The 19,397-nt window shown below is 40.6% G+C and overlaps 1 protein-coding gene and 1 pseudogene across 19 annotated transcripts in view; one reads left to right on the top strand and one right to left on the bottom strand.

The window, feature by feature from the left end:
* The window catches only part of MAGI1 (membrane associated guanylate kinase, WW and PDZ domain containing 1), a 677,305-nt gene that overhangs the window by 325,065 nt on the left and 332,843 nt on the right, over positions 1 to 19,397 (top strand). The gene's annotated exons all lie outside the window — the stretch shown is intronic.
* On the bottom strand, positions 15,643 to 16,805 carry LOC104660479 (annotated as a pseudogene).

The following is a 19,397-nucleotide window of genomic DNA, read 5'->3' as shown; positions in this document are numbered from 1 at the left end:
GTCTTCCTGTTGCAATTAAAATAACATGCTGACACTTACTACCATGACTGAGAGAGTCCTGTGGTCTCTGGCTCCTGCTTGCCTTTTCACTTCCATCCCATACTGTTCCCCCCACCCACTCATCCATTACACTGTAGTCAACAGGAAGGCAGTGATGCTGTCAGACTTGCTTTGTCTCAGGACCTTTCCATTTCCATTTTCCCTTCACATCTCTTTCCCTTCCCCTCCCCTGTCCGGATCCTCCTCATCTTTCACTCCTCTCCAGGATATTCTGGACTCCTAACACCTCAGGCCTTCCTCTGTCCTTATTTGGCACAGTCAATTGTGATGCTGTTTGCCAGCTCATTGAGAGAGAGGACTTTGGCTGATTTTCGACAGTTTCCGATTCAGAGCACTGTGCTTGGCACCCAGGAGGTGCTCGACGCACATTTGTTAAGTCAGTGAATGGAGCCTGAGTAATTTCAGGGAAGGCAGAGGCTATGGTATGGTGCCTTAGTCTTTCTGGAATAGTTGCTAAATATTCCAGTGAGGCTTTTAAGAGTTCTGCTCAGATTTAGCTCATTCATGTTAACAGTTGCCATGGTTTGCTATTTCAGAGCATTTTTTAAAACATAAATTTTGGTCCTTTCAGACAGAAGCATCAATTTGATAAATATTATTTTGTTTTAAATTCCATTTGCAAAGCAAAGTGAAATTTAAACTAGCCTGTGTGCCATCTACTAGTGGTTTTCCTGACAAAATGTAGCAAACGTGCTAATGTTTTCATTACATTGATTAGAAAAAAAATTAATTGGAGAACTTAGTTTGCTGAGCTGTTGAATAGAAAGTGCTGAAAGGCATATTCTCACAAATACAGTCAGTTTGTACTTTACAGAAGGATTTGTTACTCATGGATTGAGAACTGGGTTTATATGATACCACATTTCCTCTACAGAAATATACTGCAGATAAGGAAATATATCTTCACCATAAGAATTTCTTTTGCCAATCAATAAGAACATTAATGCTAATGCTCCATCAGATTCTCTGTTGAGAGGAAGGATTAGCCCCAAACCTATACATTAACCCTGTCTGAACAAGAGACTTAGAAGTTCGTTTCATATTAGTGAGCTCAAACTTTTGTAGTCATTTGATTTTGAAATTCCTTTTCCCAACTCAAGTAATCTTTGGAATGGGACACATTAATGTCTGATTATCTAGGGGTATGTGAAGATATCCAAGATCTATTATGACTTAGCTTTTGAGAATTATTCAAAGGCATAAATTAGGGATTCTGCAATTGAATGTGATAGTCATGGCTGCTCCCCATGTGAATAAAGAAGCATTACCATCAGAGGTTGTTTAGACTGACTTGCACCTTGTACAATTTCTTTTTGTACAAATCAAGGTAAAATCCACATAACACAAACTTAACCATTTTAAAGTATACAATTCAGTGAACGCTCACAGTTGCTTTTTAAGGGATAATGTATTGTTGGTATTGCTCCTCTTGAGGGCTTACTAAGATACTCTGTATTTAATTAGAATTTCATTGAATTCAAAAAGCACATCATAGCGGGCCTTGGCATGCCACTGAATGCTAACCGCTTTGTGCAATTTTCTAGGGCAGAGAAAATACTCAGTTAAGCTAACATACTCTAAAAACATTAAAGTACTTAAAATAGCCTTTATTACCCAAATATAAGATTAGAAACTGTATTTTTCTTCAAATAGACCTTGATAAGAATATAGCTTGACTTAAAACCATGACAATGAGAGTTTTTGCAAAATCTTCTGAAATTCTCTGCATCTCTGTCCTATCTTGTATTTGTGTGAAAGTAATATAAGATGAATTGTGACTGATCCTTAACCTCAGCAAAGGTCTCTAGAAATTCAGCCAGGCAGAGCCATTTTTAATTGATTGGGGATTTGGGGAAACCACGGAGGATTCTGTGCAGTAGTAGAAAGCTGTGTCTTGAGTCTAGAAGGAAAGTAGGGATTATTGGGAAGGGTAGGTAAATAAGAGAAATGCACATCTACTGCAGAATGGGGTGAGATGGGGTCTAGAGGATGACTGAAAAGGAGGAGAGAGTTTTAGCTCGCCGTAGAGGCACATTTCTACAAAGTGTTAGCTACTTGTGCCTTTTTTTTTAAAATGAATTTTTATGTCGTCATGTACTTGAATGCACAGAAATTTTCAGGAACTGATTAAAATGATTGTTGAGAAAGAAAACCGAAGTGACTACCATAGCAATCCTAAATTTAAAAAACCACATAAGCCCCATTGACTTTTGAAAAATGTGCAAGTTCTTGGTGCCAAGTCAGATGAGGAAGAAAACTTTCAATTCAAAATAATCTCCCTGGACAGACATAATAAGGAACAGAGAAGATCGAGGGCAGGGGAAACCTGGCAAGTGGTAATGTCTAGAAACGCCCTAGGAAGCATGGGAAAGGAGGCAATCTAGGACAGCCAGCCCGATTTGAGCTTCCCACTGGAAAGGGTAGATGCTCCTTCCTGGCATGGCAGTTGAGTTGACACCTGGGGCTGGTGCTCATTTGGTAACAACTGTGTCTAAGAATATTGGAATGAGTTTAAGCTTGGAAACGAACTGCAAATGAGGTATCTCCTAAGGAGGACAGAGCTCTGTTCAGGGCTGGGGAAAGCTAAGCCTGTTCGTGTTGGTGAACTAAAACATACAAGAAATGAGGCAGAACAGATAGCCAGCTGGACTTGGAGTATGTTGTAGGATGGTCTTTTCCTATGAGGATTAGTAAAAGGGAATAGAGGATTGGTGATGCCCCGTCATCTTTCTCGTCTTCTCACCCACTAATGAAGTAGGAGATACTTCATTAACTGAGACCCTTAAAATGCAAAGTAAGCAATAAAAAGGTGGTTCAGATTGTACCAGCTTCCCAAAAAACTCACTGAATTCCAAGCAAGTGAATTTCTTGAAATAACTTTAAGCCCATCCATGTCTAAGAAATCCCTAGCTAACACTGAAGTTAACAGTTCTCAGGGTTAATGGGAGATTAGGTAGCATTTTATTGACATCCTCATTGCTATTACTAATCTAGAACTCATTTTCCTGAGGTTCATTTACCCAAGCAGGATGGTACAATGGCACCCTCCCTCCTACTGTCCCACAGGCATCCCCGTCAATGAGGTGGAGGCATCTGGGCACACTGGGAAGCCTGTGTATATTCTTTGGTGTCATCTAAACTATAAATTAGCCTGTCACTTTCTATCAGTGTGAACTTAGGCAAGTTTTGTACATTTTGAGTCTGCGATGACTGCAAGATACCCAAGTAGCAGTGTCTAAGAGGCAATTGGATTTCTGGGAGGAGCTCAGGAAGAAAGGTCCTGGCTGGAAGATGCATCAGCAGAGAAAGAGCAATTGAAGCCTTGGGCTTGTGTAGAATTGCCTAAGGGTAGTGCATCTAATGAAATGAGAAAGGGCACCTGGAGTATATTTAAATATTTTTAGAAAAGTTTTTTATTGGGTCTTTATTCTAATCAGGGAGAAAAGTTGTTCAGGGCAATCTTGCTAGCATTTGAATAGATAATTGACTGGCCAGTCATGGGTCCTCACTTACACCCTACTCCTGCGTCCAGCAGATGCCCTCGTGGTGTTCATTACTATAGTTAAACTTATTCGGCATTGGAGCAGTTGTCAGGTTTGCTCATCTTCTGGTTCAGTAGTCAGGAAGCACGTATAGCAGCGAAGACCAAAAGCCAGCCACCCCCTGCCAAAACAGTAGGGAGATGCGCATCATGCCTTGAAGGCCAAATGAGGCAGATTGTCAAGTGCAGCATGGTGCTCCTGAACGTGGAGGGTGGGCTGCCTTTCCCAGCCCATCCTCTCAGTGTCTCTGCTCCAGATTCTGCTTGCAAGTATTCTATAAAGGCGGGTACCTTCCATCATTCTCAGCAGAGGGTATTCCTGCATCTCAGAGATCTAAGGAAGACGGTTTCTCACCACCATATGCTGAGCCCAAGCTTTTGGGAGTGGAAATAAAAAGCAGGAGCTGCTTATTTATTTATTTATTTATTTGATAAGTGTGCATTAAGGTTTAGGAATATCCCAGTTGCCAAGAGGGACAGGGTCCCTGCTTTCAAGGAGTTCACATCCTGAAGGAGATAAGTAAGTAAAACAAATAAAATAAGTACCAGTGGTTGTAGTACATATACAGGTGGCCTGACAGAAAATAATCAGGTTATCTTCTTTAGCTAAGGAAGGCCTCTCAGAGAAGGGGACTTTAAGGCTGTGCCCTGAAGGAGGCAAAGGCGTGTGGAAGAGTCAAGAGCATTTAAAGAACAAGCAAAAAGGCCAAGGTAGGAGAGGGCTTGGTAATTCATTCTAAGAAGTGAGAGGAGGGCAGCAAGGCTAGTTAATAGCTTCTGGCCCGGATTCTGCATGTATGTTATAAAATTGACACCTTACTGCCGTGTGTCACCTCTACCATGTGAGAGATGTCTCTGGGGTAGCCTGCACATGGTCCCATGATAAATTACAACGTTGTCCCTAAAGGTTATGGCAGTATTGGGTTCCACTGTGGAAACTCTTTCTGCCTAATGACTACATCCAAGAGGTGGTTTGTTGTGTTTTTACATTGATTTTTAAAGAAGCAGGGTGGCTAAAGATTGCCTGTGACTAGGGTGAGGCCTTATATGCTGACACTTAAAAAATATATGTATATAAATTCCTCTTGACATTTGAATTTAATGCTACTATTATAGGGGACCAGTGGGCTCGCTTGTAAACATAGGTACCGAATACTGATCAGAAACCTTCTTCAGATTTGTCATCTTCAGTATAGCAAATGTTCCAAACAGAGTGCTGAGCCAAGGGGGTAGATTTCCTAAGGGCCACATCCTAGGGAGAGCAAAAAAAAAAAAATAAATAAAACAAGCATCGGGGAATATATGCAGGCATTGTGTGGGATTTGCATATAATTTGCATATCGCTTGATAAGCTAAAATCTGTTCTCAGAAAATGTTCAAATTAAAATTTTATCACGGCTACCAGTGCAGCCATTTCTTACTATTTTCCCCTCTATTTTATTCTTTTGCTCATATTGGCTGTCTCTGATTCATATATCTTTTTGTTAGAAATGTACAGCTGTGATTCTGAGCATCAAGGAAGAAAAAAGGGAAAAATCTGAGTCCACCAGAGACCATTTCTTGGCAAATGAAGTTCTTATTCAAGCCCTTCCTAGTCACATCTTTCTCAGTCCTGTAGTAAAAGTGCCTTTATTTGGGATCTGTCTTGGAAGCACAAGGGAGCCATATGTGTGACAGGAAAAAAGAAAAAAAAAGTGAACCTTGCATTAAAAGCTACTTGGGGCTGGGCAGTGACTCACGGCTGTAATCCCAACATTTTGGGAGGTTGAGGCAGGCGGATCACTTGAGGTCAGGAGTTCGAGACCAGCCTGGCCAACATGGTGAAACCCCGTCTCTACTAAAAATATAAAAATTAGCTGGGTGTGGTGGTGCTTGCTTGTAATCCTAGCTACTTGGGAGACTGAAGCAGGAGAATCGCTTGACCCTGGGAGGTGGAGGTTGCAGTGAGCCAAGATCGTGCCATTGCACTCCAGCCTGGACGACAAGAGCGAGACTATGTCTCAAGAAAAACGCTACTTGGAATCAAGTTTGAGCTTTTCTCTTATGAGAATTTTAGATAATATATTGATGCATCAGTTTTTTCATTTGTAAACTGGGGATACATGAAAACCTTACAAAGCTATTGTGAAAATTAAATAATATGTGAATAACAGTGCAAGGCCAGCAATTAATATTGGTAATCCTGTTTTTAGAAACTGCCCTTAAGCCATATTGTGGATGTAATCTTTGTGTCTCCAAGTAGGTAATGAGCCCCCTGATGGTGGCCCCAGTGTGTTAAAAAGGGGTGGTTGAATAAGTGATTTGGGGGTCCCAGCCCTCATGTTCTAAAGAATTGGGTGTAAGGAGTATATTGGTGACCTGAAGAGCTGTACTTCCTCTTAGAAGTACTCACATTTGCACTTAATATTTGATTAACACATGCATCGATTTCATTAGAAGCAATTAAAGAAACAGCTTCAGGTAAAGACGTTTGGTGAAATTTTTGGATTTGAGGCTGTTAGAGATTCACGTTCTCTATCCTTTGAGGGTTGCTTATAAGACATGTTACAGTCATTTTTTAATTTGTTGATCCCTACTAATTATCAGAACTGCTACCTGAAAAAAATCACAACATTAGGATGAAATCAGATGTGGTTGTTCAGTGTCATTTATAAGTAGATCCAGGGCAGCCATGGAATACGAAGCTTGATTTTACGAAAATATTTAAAACATTAGATCAATTCATGTATGGTTACTATTAAAAATTATAATTTGGTCAAATGATAGAATGAAACTTGCTATTTATTATTATTTATTTATTTATTTATTTGAAATGGAGTCTGCTCTGTAGCCTAGGCTGGAGTGAGTGCCCAGTGGCGTGATCTCCACTCACTGTGACCTCCACCTCCTGGGTCCCGGTTCGAACAATTCTCCTGCCTTAGCCTCCTGAGTAGCTGGGATTACAGGAATGCACCACCATGCCCAGCTAATTTTTGTATTTTTAGTAGAGGCCGGATTTCACTATGTCGGCCAGGCTGGTCTTGAACTCCTGACCTCATGATCCGCCCGCCTTGGCCTCCCAAAATGCTGGGATTATAGACGTGAGCCACCGCACCCGGGCTGCTATTGATTATTCAGAGGCTATCTCAACCATCTTATAAGGAATGTCATATTTTTAATGTACAAACCAAAATATCAAAATTGTACATAGCTAAAAATCAGTTTCTAAAATCTCACGTTTTTCTTTAGGGGGGTAGTTTTCAAACTTGAGCGTGTTTTGGAGGGTTTGTTAAAACACAGATTTCTGGGGCCCTACCTTCAGAGTTTTTGATTCAGTAGGTCTGGGTCTCGGCCTAAGACTTTGCATTTCTAGCACGTGCTTGGGGCTTTGGATGCTGAGTCCAGGGATCACATTATGAGAACCACTGCTTTAGGGAAAATTTATAAGGGTTTGGCTTTTCCCCTATTCTTGTTTCTCTATTATATGTATGTTATGGTGAGATACATTAATTTTTGTTGAGAATCCAAATGTGTGTTTTTATTTTCATTTTTTTATTTTTGCCACAAATGTTAGGAAATTCTGTTTTTGGTATCTGGCAGGAGGGAAACAGAACATGAAGCTCATGGATATGTATTTTCATGGGCAGTTAAGCTATTCTTTAGATGAAAATGGCCTTAATCATTTTAATTATAAGTGGGGAATACATTTATTTATTCATTCAACAAATACTTAATGGGGACTCCTTATGTATCAATTACTGTTTTAAGTGTCAGAGATGCCCCATGAATATAAAGAGTAAAATTCTTCTCCTAATGGGGTTTAGGTATTGGATGGGGGCTACAAAGGGTGAACGAAGAAAACAGATAATTTAAAAACTGTGTCTCAAGTGGAAGTTGTTATAAAGAAGACTAAAGCTGAATGAAGTGGCAGAAAGTGATGGAGACAGAGGGTTTCTTCACATAGGGTGAGCAGGGAAGGCCTCCTTGATAAGGTGAGTTTAATAGGTACCTGCAGAAAGTTACGGGAGGGGGATGTTTCTGATGGAGGAAAATGCTTCTAAGATAGGGAGGCAGGAGTGAGCTCACTGTATTTGTAGAATAGCAAAGACACCAGTGAAGCTGGAACCCATTTGGTGGGGAGGGAGATGGATGGTGACTGGCCACTGGATTTTATCTTGCATAAGAAGAGGAGCTGTTGGAGGGTTTTGAGAAGTGCTGTGATAGTGTCTGCCTTACCTTTGGGAGGATCATTCTGGCTGCTTGTGGAGGGTAGCAACAAGGAAAGTATCCTAGGTGATGCAGGATGAGTAAAGAGTGAGTAAAGCACTATACTGTTGGCTACACTCATGGCAGACATCACAAATCAACCCCAGAGGCCTTTCCCAGTGTCCTGGATGTTGAGTGGGATGACTTCCCAACATGGCCTGCAGCTGAAACTGAGAGCCCTTGGAATCTACACAGCAAATGAAGTCTTTTTATTTATTTTCCAACAATTCAAGTATCAAATGGCTTTCCAGTGCCTTATCTCTCCTTAAAAGAGGTCTAGGCATCTACTGTAGATTCATTCATCCTCCAGCAATACCTATTGAGAATAAAAAAAGAAAGTCTATAGATGAATGAACTTGATAATTTCAAATCATATGTCCTGGGACGTAAAAGGATGTGAATGAGACCTGGAAAATAAGTAATTGACTCTTTCAAGAACAGGGAACAGGCAGTCTAAGAAGAGGGAGCAAGTGCAGGTTCCAAGCATAAGCATATCCTTAAGATATGCTTCCATAAGGTGAACTCTGCAAGTCTTATCTCCCTGAAAGTCTTATCTTATCACAAGATTGGATCTGTATTATTTAATGAGGATGATGTCTGAATCAGGCCTGAACTTTCTTCCAACAATCTCCCACCTAAAATACATCTTTCTCCTGTACTCATTTTCCCATTTTTGTCTTTCTTCCTTGAATTCAGTTCTCTCTGACCCTCCTTTTTTCACTTTATCAGTTATCTCTGTTGAAGAGAATTGTTCAGGGGAATAGAAGAGAGTGGATTTCACATGGCATTTGTATATTAATATGATTATTAATTTGGGGACCTTCTTCCCTTTCCTTCCTGCATAGTTTTTGGTAATAAATGCCCATCTAATTTACTAAATATTCCCTTCAGCATGAGCAGCCTTATATACAAAAGAAATTTCACACTTTGTACCTGAATGTAGTAGTGGCTAATACATATACACAAAAAAAGTAATTCAGTAGGGAAAATAAAATACAAAGAAAACCAATTATCTCAGCCTGTTCAAAGAGGCAGCCAGCCAGGTAGTAAGTAGTAATTGCAGTATTTTGTTATGGAAGTCTTTGCTTGTAATTAATAGATTTCTGCCTTTTAGTACATTTGTTTTATTATGCATTAGAGGACCTTGCTTTGAGTAGTGCAGCTCAGGGGTTAGTCACAGGAGTATAAGTTAGGAGGAAATACCTGGGCATCTGCTATTTGTAGCACACTGTCGCTGTTTCCACGTATGACTGGGGATGAGCTGAAGGCTTAGCCAGAATCAACTCTTGGTGTTGCCAGAACTGTTGTGATTAAGTCTTTTTTGTTTTCTGACCCCTGAGGATGGCTTATTAAGGTTCAGTTTGCTCATCTGAAAAATGGAGCTGATGAAATCCTCCTTAGAATGTTGAACCCCGGGTGGTGGTGATGAGAACAGTTCCTATTTTTTTAGCACTTACTACCTGCCAGGCATATTCTAAAGCACATTATATACACCATTTCGGTTAATCCTCACAACTGACAGTTGGGGTAGATGCTGGTCCTATAGATTAAACCATGGCATGGAAACATTAAGTAATTTGCTCAAGGCACACTGCTGAGTGCAATGTATGACACTTAATTAAGTGTTTATATAAAAGTAATAACCCCAGCTGCTATGGCTTAGATATAACTTTTTTTTTTTTTTTTTTTAAAGGAGTTTGAGTATATTACAGAATGCAGGAAGTCTGATTCTCAATGCCTCTTGTTTTCTGTTTGTTTAGTTATCTGGCTCCATTTTACAGCACCAATTTTCATCTTTATTGATTTTCTGCTGATTAAAAAAAAACCGGTCTGTATCTTTTACTCATTTTTTTGGTCTTCCTTTAAGAAAGTGTTCTGGGCCGGGCACGGTGGCTCACGCCTGTAATCCCAGCGCTTCTGGAGGTCGAGGTGGGTGGATCATCTGAGGTCAGAAATTTGAGACCAGCTTGGCCAACATGGTGAAACCCCCATCTCTACAACAATACAAAAATTAGCTGGGCGTGATGGTAATCCCAGCTGCTTGGGGGCTGAGGCAGGAGAATCATTTGAATCTGGGAGGCAGAGGTTGCAGTGAGCCAAGATTGCACCACTGCACTCCAGCCTGGGTGACAGAGCAAGACTCCATCTCCACCAAAAAAAAAAAAAAAAAAGTTCTGAATGTGGATACTCTGTCAAAATTCAACATCTGCTGGTCTTCTTGGATCAGGCTGCCTTTGGTCTCTCTAAAGAGGCTAACCTGGATTCCTCTTTGGTGAGAGGACAGTACACATTTCAAATAAGGCATTGAGGGTCCTCCAGGAAATTATGATTGTGGGCATTTCCCTCACTATTTCAAGTTTCCAGTGTCTTTAGAATCTCACTTTGCCTTCTTAGAAACATGGCCAATTCTTGTGCTATATTTTATGCTCCAGGTGCCTTGGAACCCAGTTGTATGGGGGCACTGTGGACAAGGGTGCAAGTCCTAGCTCTGCATTTAAAGGTTACATGATCTTAGGAAAGTTTTTCAACCTTTCTGACTTAGTCTGTTTTCCGTTGCTATAACTGAATCCCTGAGACTGGGTAATTTATAAAGAAAGAAATGTATTATGTGGCCAGGCGCAGTGATTCACACCTGTAATCCCAGAACTTTGGGAGGCTGAGGCAGGAGGATTGCTTGAACATGGTTGTTCCAGACAAGCCTGGGCAACATAGGGAGACCCCATCTGTATAAAATTTTTTTTAAAAATAAAAAATAGGCATGGTATCTCATGCCTGTGATAGGTCCCAGCTACTCAAGAGGCTGAGGTGGGAGGATCACTTGAGCCTAGGAGGTCAAGGCTGCAGTGAGCCATAATTGTGCCATTGTAATCCAGTCTGGGCAACAGAGTGATACCCTGCCTCAAAAAAACAGTATTTCTTATAATTCTGGAGGTTGGGAAGGCCAAAGTCTAGGACCACATTTGATGAATACCTTCTTGTTTGTGAGGACTCTCTGCAGTCCCAAGGTGGCACAGGACATAACATGGCAAGGGGGCTCACAAGAGACAGCCAAACTGGCTTTTGCAACAGTCTCAGTCTCCTGACAACTCACCCACCCCCTTGATAACTCATTCATTCATTCATTCATTCATTCATTCATTCATTCATGAGGACAGAGCCTTCATGACCCAGTCACTTGCCAAAGGTCCTACCCTTCAGCACAGCTGCACTGTGGGACAAGATTCCAATACGTGAACTTTTGGGATACATTCAAACCATAGCAGCCTCCTTATCTACAAAATGGGGATGGTGATGATGATGTTGATGATGGCACTAGCTATCTCACAGGGATACATTAATTGTATAAGACTATGTAGGGTAAGTCAAGGTCACTGTAGGCTTTTTGTGAGGGACTCAGGGCTAGGACTTCAATATATGAGTTTGGTTGGTGGAGAGGCACAGTTCCCCCCATAACATGACGGAAGGCTCTGTGCTCATCACCTAGTATAGTTCTTAACCCAGAGTATGCCATCAGCACCTCTCTGCTAAATGAATTCATATGTGCTAACGAGCAAGAATGAACAAATGATAAACAATATCTGTCTTTGTTGACCATCAAAACATTTAAAACATGGATTTGTATCACATTGAGAGTTCTCAATGATGCTTATTCCTTGAGTTCTGTGTCTCACTGTGCTAAGTTAGAACATCTGATCTAGGAATGTCCAGATCACTTTTTTTTTTTTTTTTTTAAAAAGGTCTCATATACCTATACTTGTCTACTTGATTTAGCTCAAGTAGCGTTAGAGTCAATCACAAATTCAGTCACAAATACAGAATATTTAAATTTTGACTTTGGAGTAATTAGCTACAACTTGAATTTTATTCTGTTCTGAAATGTAGCACTTTGGATTTTGATTTAATAATGGCTATTTGGTTGCATAAAGCAGGATTTTAGCTTCTGTGAGAAGCTAATTAGGTTGGAACTGGTTTAAGCACTTATTTTCCTGGAATGATTTCAGTCCGGTTAGCCATACCTTTTTCTTCTTGCTCAGATGTAAACACAAATACCCACAGCAGTCTCAAATACAAAATTGATAAATGTACTATGCTGCTGACAGTATAACTTCTGGAACTATATTATTTTGGGATGTGCTGAGGTAATGAGATTTAAATTGTTACGATTTGGAAATTCAAGGTTTTTACAGTTTTCTCAATATAGCAGTAGACTAGAGAGAACAATAACAGAAATTTGTTTAAGATGGAGCTGGTGGGCCTTTGAGTTCAGTGTTTTCCTGAACATAATGTTCTGCTAAAAGTTTACTCTTGCTAAAAATAAGTAAAAATAATAATTATAAAAGGAAGTGAAGTGGTCAGAGAAGGAAAACAGGTTTCTCAGTGTAAACCATTACAGAGCCCTTAATGTGTTAATGCATTTAGGTTGGTGCAAAAGTAATTGCGGTTTTTGCTATTTCATACATTTTGACTTTCCAAGAGGGGGCTGTATTATGCGGACTTTGCCACATGTGTTTGCTCTGAAACCCCTTTTTTCTTAAGGCACCAGTATCCTAAGAGATACTCTCAGGATGGTCACTCTGGACAGTCTAAAATTAGGTGCACATTTTTCTAGTTTGGTAAGTGGGGCATATTGGTCAGAATTTCTTTTACTGCTCAGAATATCATAGTATTATATCATAGTATTCCATAGGCGTCATTCAAAATATCAATTTTTAACTTAGACTATTATAGTGGTTAAAATGTTGTAGATCTAGGCTGGGCGTGGTGGCTAATGCCTGTAATCCCAGCACTTTGGGAGGCTGAGGCAGGTGGATCACTTGAGGTCAGGAGTTCATGACCAGCCTGGCCAAGAGGGTGAAACCCTGTCTCTACTAAAATAAAATAAAATAAAATAAAATAAAATAAAATAAAATAAAATAAAAATACAAAAATGAGCTGAGCATGGTGGCAACTACTTGGGAGGCTGAGGCACGAGAATCGCTTGAATGCAGGAGGTGGAGGTTGTAGTGAATCAAGATTGTGATACTGCACTCCAGCCTGAGTGACAGAGCAAGACTCTGTCTCAAAAAAAAAAAAAAAAAAAAGTTGTGTATCTAGTGCTGTTTTTCAAACTTCAGCATTTTTAAAAAAAAACATTTAAAAACATTTCTGTTAAGACTTTCTTTGAAAGTGTCAGAAAGCCAACTCCAACTGGCTACAACAATAACAGTGTGACAGTGTATCAGGAGAGAGGTTTTTAAACTTCAGAGTGTGTCACCAGGACTCAGCCCTTCTCTATCCCTTGGTTTTTCTCTTCCTCTAAATTCATTTGATTCTCAAGGAAGATATTTGCCTGTTTAAGCAAATAGACTCCACGTAGTCTACTCTACATTTGCAGTGGAAATTAAACCTTTATTTCCTATCCTTCCAACATAGTCCCTGGTTTAAATCTCATTGGCTGGTTTGGGCCCAGTGAGTCCTTTCCTTCCTGCCCCTCCTATTGCTGTGGTAGGCAAAGCTGGATTGTGTGCAGCTCTTGTGCCAAGGAGTAGGGTCAACCTCAGTGAAACAACATGTGCTGAGCCGGGGAAGGGGCACGGGATACAGATCCCCAGAAGAAAATAGAGGTGTTGTAGCCAGAAGCAGCAGAAATGTATGCCTGGCAGGTAAAAATGATAGGTATCCCATATACTTGCCCTTAGCTTGCTGACTTGTGAAAAACTTCTTTTCTTGTGAATTGAATTAAAAAAGATTTCAGTTAATTGACCTTCTAGTTAGTTAAGCTGCAGCTAATTAGGTTAGTTAGATGACTAGGTGCTGATGGAGTAAATAAATGGACACTTGGCACAAAAATAAAGTTAACAGGTCCTGACATTTCACTATGGGAAGCAATTGAGGGGGAGGATTCCAAGAGGACTTTAAATATTCCAGATGATGTAACTGTAACCAGACCAGGAGTTTTCCTTGTCTGTGGGCTTCTCCACCAGGGGGACGATGTGTCTTTTGCCTGGCACATAGTTAATTCTGAAGGATATTTTATTATTGCAGAACTAGGAGATTGGGGTGGTTTTTTATTTTTACTTACTTTAGATCATTAACTAAAATAGGGAACAAAGGACAAAATGTACGTTTAGGAAAGAAGATGCTGAGTGCGAATTTGAAGGTGAAATGCATTTGAGCTGCTGGTGGGACACTTTGGGAGAATCGGGTGGTTAGGAACGTGGAACCCAGGTCTGTTTTATTGTATCCTGGGAAAATCCAATCTTGTCTTTATTTTGGTTCAAAATAAAACTTTCTTTGATAAAAGCAAAGGCGTATTTCCTTGTGAGAGGCAGTAAAATGGAATGCTTTATCAAGTAAAAAGACTATTCAAGGGAAGTGCTCCTGGAGCATTTGTTTTCCCTTAAAGACACTGATATCTGGGTTTCAAAGGGATTATATATTTCCAGATGTTTCCATTTGTGAGTGTCAAGTTGCATTAGATGCCACATTTTAGTGACATAACATCACTTTGCCTCATTGAGGACAATTTGGGGCACAAAAATCATAGTTGAGGAAAATTTACATTTGCTTCTCTTGCAGTCTGTTTCTCCAGAGCAGGGATAGTGTAGAAAAATAAAGGTACAAACAGAGCTGGCAGCATCCATATAGTTTCTTACTCAGTAGTTCTCAAGTCGGTGCCTCTCTGATTTGTAATAAGTATTTTTAATGTGTTTCCTTTATTATCCTAATATGAGATAAATAGATAATGCATCCTGTTAGTATACCTAATTTTAAAAATTATATAGTGACTCAACTAGTATCTATAGAAAATAAAAATAAAAGTAAGTAACTTACAATAAATGATGCATATTGCAGTATGTGTAATACATTCTTGGGTACAAGTTTACTAGAGCCAAGCTTCTCCTGGGGATCTTGTTAAAATGCAGATTCTGATTCAGCAGCTCCAGTGTGGGGGGCCTGAGATTCTGCCTTTCTCCTTTCCTTCCTTCCTTCCTTCCTTCCTTCCTTCCTTCCTTCCTTCCTTCCTTCCTTCCTTCCTTCCTTCCTTCCTTCCTTCCTTCCTTCCTTCCTTCCTTCCCCCTCCCTCCCTCCCTCCCTCCCTCCCTCCCTCCTCTCTCTCTCTCCCCCCTTCTTTCTTTCTTCTTTCTTTCTTTCTTTTCTTTCTTTCTTTCTTTCTTTTCTTTCTTCTTTTCTTTCTTTCTTTCTTTCTTTTTTTTCTTTCTTCTTCTTTCTTTCTTTTTCCTTTCTTTTTCTTTCTTTCTTTCTTTCTTCTTCTTTCTCTTTTTCTTCTTTTCTTCTTCTTTTCTTTCTTTTCTTTCTTCTTTCTTTCTTCTTTCTTTCTTTCTTTCTTTCTTTCTTCTTTCTTTCTTCTTTCTTTCTTTCTTTCTTTTCTTTCTTTCTTTCTCTCTCTTTCTTTCTCTCTTTTTTCTTTTTTCCTACTGGAAGTACTTTTTTAGAAAAAAATTCTAGACACTTAACAGTTCATAACATTTCAACAGCGAAGTATGAGTTAAGAGAGGCGTTTTCAGGAGGTGGGGATTCTAGAATATTAGGAAAATATGTTGGTATCCTCCTTCATTATAGATGGATGGCATAGGTCATAATGCCATTCATCTATAATGAAGAAGGGTACCAACATTTGATATTGGCTACTAAGTCAATGTCAAAACCCAGTGGAATGACACTTCTATAGAGTTTATTTCCCTTCCTGCTATCTTCCCTACCCCACGGAAATGTCTGCCACCATATAAAGCGCAGTAGCACCTAGCTTGAGCTTCAGTCTTCCCCCTTGGGTAGGAAAGAGAGTGAAGGGAAGGTCACTCTTGAGTTTCCATGCTTTCTTCTTCCTCTCCTTAAGGTGATTCTTCTGTCTCCTCTTCTTCCTCTCTTTCCTTTTTCTCTAATGGCTCCTCTAAGCCTTTTCTGAAGGTGTTACTATCACTCCATCCCAGGTAGATATTTCAGAAGTAAGATGGCCGGCATCATCCTCCTGGCCAAGGATCTTCCTAAAGCCACCATGTGAGGATTCGGACCAAGTCTGAGCTGTGTAGCAGACTGTGTCCTGCTGTTCTAGGGTCATGACTGTGTACTCTGAAGTTGCCACTCTCACAGGGGTCAGTGATACCCATGGACCCTGGCAGGAACAGTCCTGCACCCAAAATCTGCAAGCAACACCTGTGTACAATGTTTAGGGCCAAAGGCTGTCTGTTGGTGTTATCACAGCATAATGAATGACCTAGTAAGACTAGGATCCAGGGCGTGAGGGGCTGAAAGCCAGGAAAACGAACCTTAAGTCCTTCAGTAGTCTGATGAGAACTTTAACTGTGGACTGAGAACCATTTTCCTTGAACCAGCGGGCATGCCGGATGGCTGCTAAGGCACTCTGCAATACCTTGATATCCAACGGAGTTCTGGGTCCTGTTTTGGAAGATTTGGTGGCACTGTTGTAACGACAGTCTTCACTGTAGCATCAGAAGAACTGATTTCAAAGCCAGTTTCGTTGGTTGGCACGGCCAAAACTTCAGAAGGATCCTGTGCTCTCAGGCTTCCCACGACTTTGCTTCCCAGAGGAGCAACAGCTTCCAACGTTGGCACAATCTTGCGTATTACCAGCGGGGCAGCTGCATTGTGGCCTGTAGTGATCATTCTCTTTTTATAGGATCCCACCTATCCAGCTTCTTCAATTTGCGCTTCAGACGTCCCTGGAGCCACAGTCAGACTGTCAATCACATTATTGATTTTTGTCACCAGGGAAAGGTAAGAGGCCTGCTCAGTAGAATCAGGAGCTGGGGTCCTGACTGCTCTTCAGCAAGGCCTCATTGAAGGAAGCTGTATCAGGTGTTGGCTTGACCCAGGGAAAGGCCATTTCACACAAATAGAAATCAAACGGGATATGTGGTACAAAGGGCCGGAACTCTCCTCCTGAGCCTCTTCTGAAGCCGAAGTGTCCACCACAACCATGACCTTTGTCACTCCTCATGATGCCTTAAATTCCAAATGGAAGCTGCACCAATCGCCCCTTCCTCCCCTGCCCCCCCCTCTTTTAAAATCTTGAGACAGGGTCTTGCTATGTTATTCGGGCTGGTCTTAAACTCCTGGGCTCATGTGATCCTCCTGCCTCAGCCTCTCAAGGTAGCTTGGATTTCAGGTGCGTGCCACCATGCCTGGAGATTCTTCATTTCTAATTAACTCCCAAGTGCTGTCAGTACTGCTGTACCGCGACCACTTTTTGAATAGCAAGACTTTTTAGGACTTAATGAAGTAGTCAGATGCTTGCACCTATACATAGAATCACTGTGAATGTTTCAGCTATAAAAATGACTGCTACAGATGCTTCGAATGGGCAACAGTAAACCAGAAAGGACCTTGCTGTTGGAGATTCAATATTCCAAAATGATAACTTAGTAAAGTTACAAAGAAAAAGTAGCAGTTTCCTCTAAATTTGCATGGTTTAGCGTGTGGTGTGTATTAAAACTATAAAAAACATACTGTGCATTTATTTTTATGTGAAATGAAGGAAGGTTCTTGGCTCAGATGCTTGGCATTTCACTTCCTGTCCTCTGAGACAGTCCTAAGTCATGCATGCCATAGCACAGTTCATTGAGAGATTCTGCCTCTTAAATCCCAGTTTTGGCTTCCAGTTGCTTCAATAATCCCCTTCCTCTCTGCATTTAGAAAACATCCCTACAGGGCCGGGCTTGGTGGCTCATGCCTGTAATCCCAGCACTTTGGGAGGCCGAGACGGGTGGATCACGAGGTCAGGAGATCGAGACCATCCTGGCTAACACAGTGAAACCCTGCCTCTACTAAAAAAAAAAAAATTAGCTGAGTGTGGTGGTGGGCACCTGTAGTCCCAGCTATTCAGGCAGGAGAATCACTTGAACCTGGGAGATGGAGGTTGCAGTGAGCCAATATTGTGCTACAGCCTGGCGACAGTGAGACTCTGTCTCAAAAAACAAAACAAACAAACAAAAAACAAAAACACACCCCTACAGATTTCCAAAATGCCCAGAAGAGAGATACTATCTATGGAGAACCCCTGAACCCAAAGGCCAATGAATGGGAACAGGCCATAAGATGACTCGTAGGTGTGATATGACTGCTCCTAGTTTGTTCAAGCAAATTGTCCCCTGAGCCAGGGGCCAAAGAAAATCAAGTAGAGAGTCACAGTTATTGCACAGAACATGACAGCAGAGCTGTACAGTCTTGCTGGAGGTGTTTTCTCTGCTGTTCACTTTGTTTCCCTAGTAATTGGGGAAAAAGTTTCTATGGCCATATTTGCAGCTGACAGATTTGTTTTGCACCGTGCTGCGAGAGGGTGTTAAGTGGAGGCCTGTGAAGAATCTGAAGCAAATGGAGATAATTTTCGGGGGAAAAAAAAGTGTCTAACTTCCTAGTAACCACAGACTGAATTGTGTTTTTCCAGCTTAGTTTCTGTCTCTCTCAGTAGCCCTTGAGTGTCAGAGACCACTGGCATTCTTCCAGGACTGGAAAGGCAAGAGAGCAGTTGTTCAGAGCAGCATAATCCTCTGAAGTTCATTTGTACTTGGTAGTTTTCCTGAAAGCCTTATTTTTACTAAAATAGAAACTGATGGAAATGATCAAATGAAAATAGCAATATGTAGGGTGAGTTTTATTAGTTGAATCAAAAGATGTTATTTATTTGCTACTTCTAAATTAACACGACCACCTCAGATAGTTTCTTAACTGAAAGTATTTTAGTCCCCAGACAAGCTACGTTCTTTGACATTGTGTGTAATACAAAATATATATGAGATGGATTTTTCCGCTTTTGATATCAAGCAGCTTTTATAACACTGGAATGTGAAAATGATATATTCATTAGAGGCTGTCTGAAAAATAAGTTTAAAATTTGAGGAAAAAGTTAAAATGCAAATAAAGGCATGTGTAATTGTACCACCCAGAAATAACAACTATTAACCAGAATTTTCTCCTAATCTTTTTTTTTTTTCTTTTTAAATGAGGAAATACACAAGCATGTGCTCACATTTTAACAAAATCAGAATAGTTTCACTACTTTTGCATGCTGGTATTTTCACTTCTATTATGAAGTATGCATCTTAATGATACTCATCTTCAGCACTATTTTATTAATGGAAAATTTTGAGATAATTGTGGATTCATATGCAGTTTTACGAAATAATGCAGTAAGAGCCCTTCTATACTTAGTTTGGTTTCCTCCAGTGGTGTAATTTTCCAAAGCTATAGTATAATATTGCAATCAGGATATTGACATTAATACAGTCTACCAGGCCAAAACGTGATGGCTCATTCCTGTCATCCTAGCACTTTGGAAGGCTGAGGCTGGTGGATCACTGGAGCCCAGGAGTTTGAGACCAGCCTGAGCAACATAGCAAAACCCCATCTCTACCAAAAAATAAAAAAAATTAACAAGGTGTGGTGGCGTGCACCTGTGGTCCCAAATGCTTGAGAAGCTGAGGTTAGTGGATTGCTTGAGCCTAGGAGGTTGAGGCTACAGTGAGCTGAGATTGTGGCACTGCACTCTTGCCTGGGCGACAGAGGACTCTGTCTCAAAAAACAAAAACAAAAA

This window comes from Rhinopithecus roxellana, chromosome 1 (genome assembly GCF_007565055.1).
Source record: "Rhinopithecus roxellana isolate Shanxi Qingling chromosome 1, ASM756505v1, whole genome shotgun sequence".
Lineage (NCBI taxonomy): Eukaryota > Metazoa > Chordata > Mammalia > Primates > Cercopithecidae > Rhinopithecus > Rhinopithecus roxellana.
This window is presented reverse-complemented; position numbering and strand designations above follow the sequence as displayed.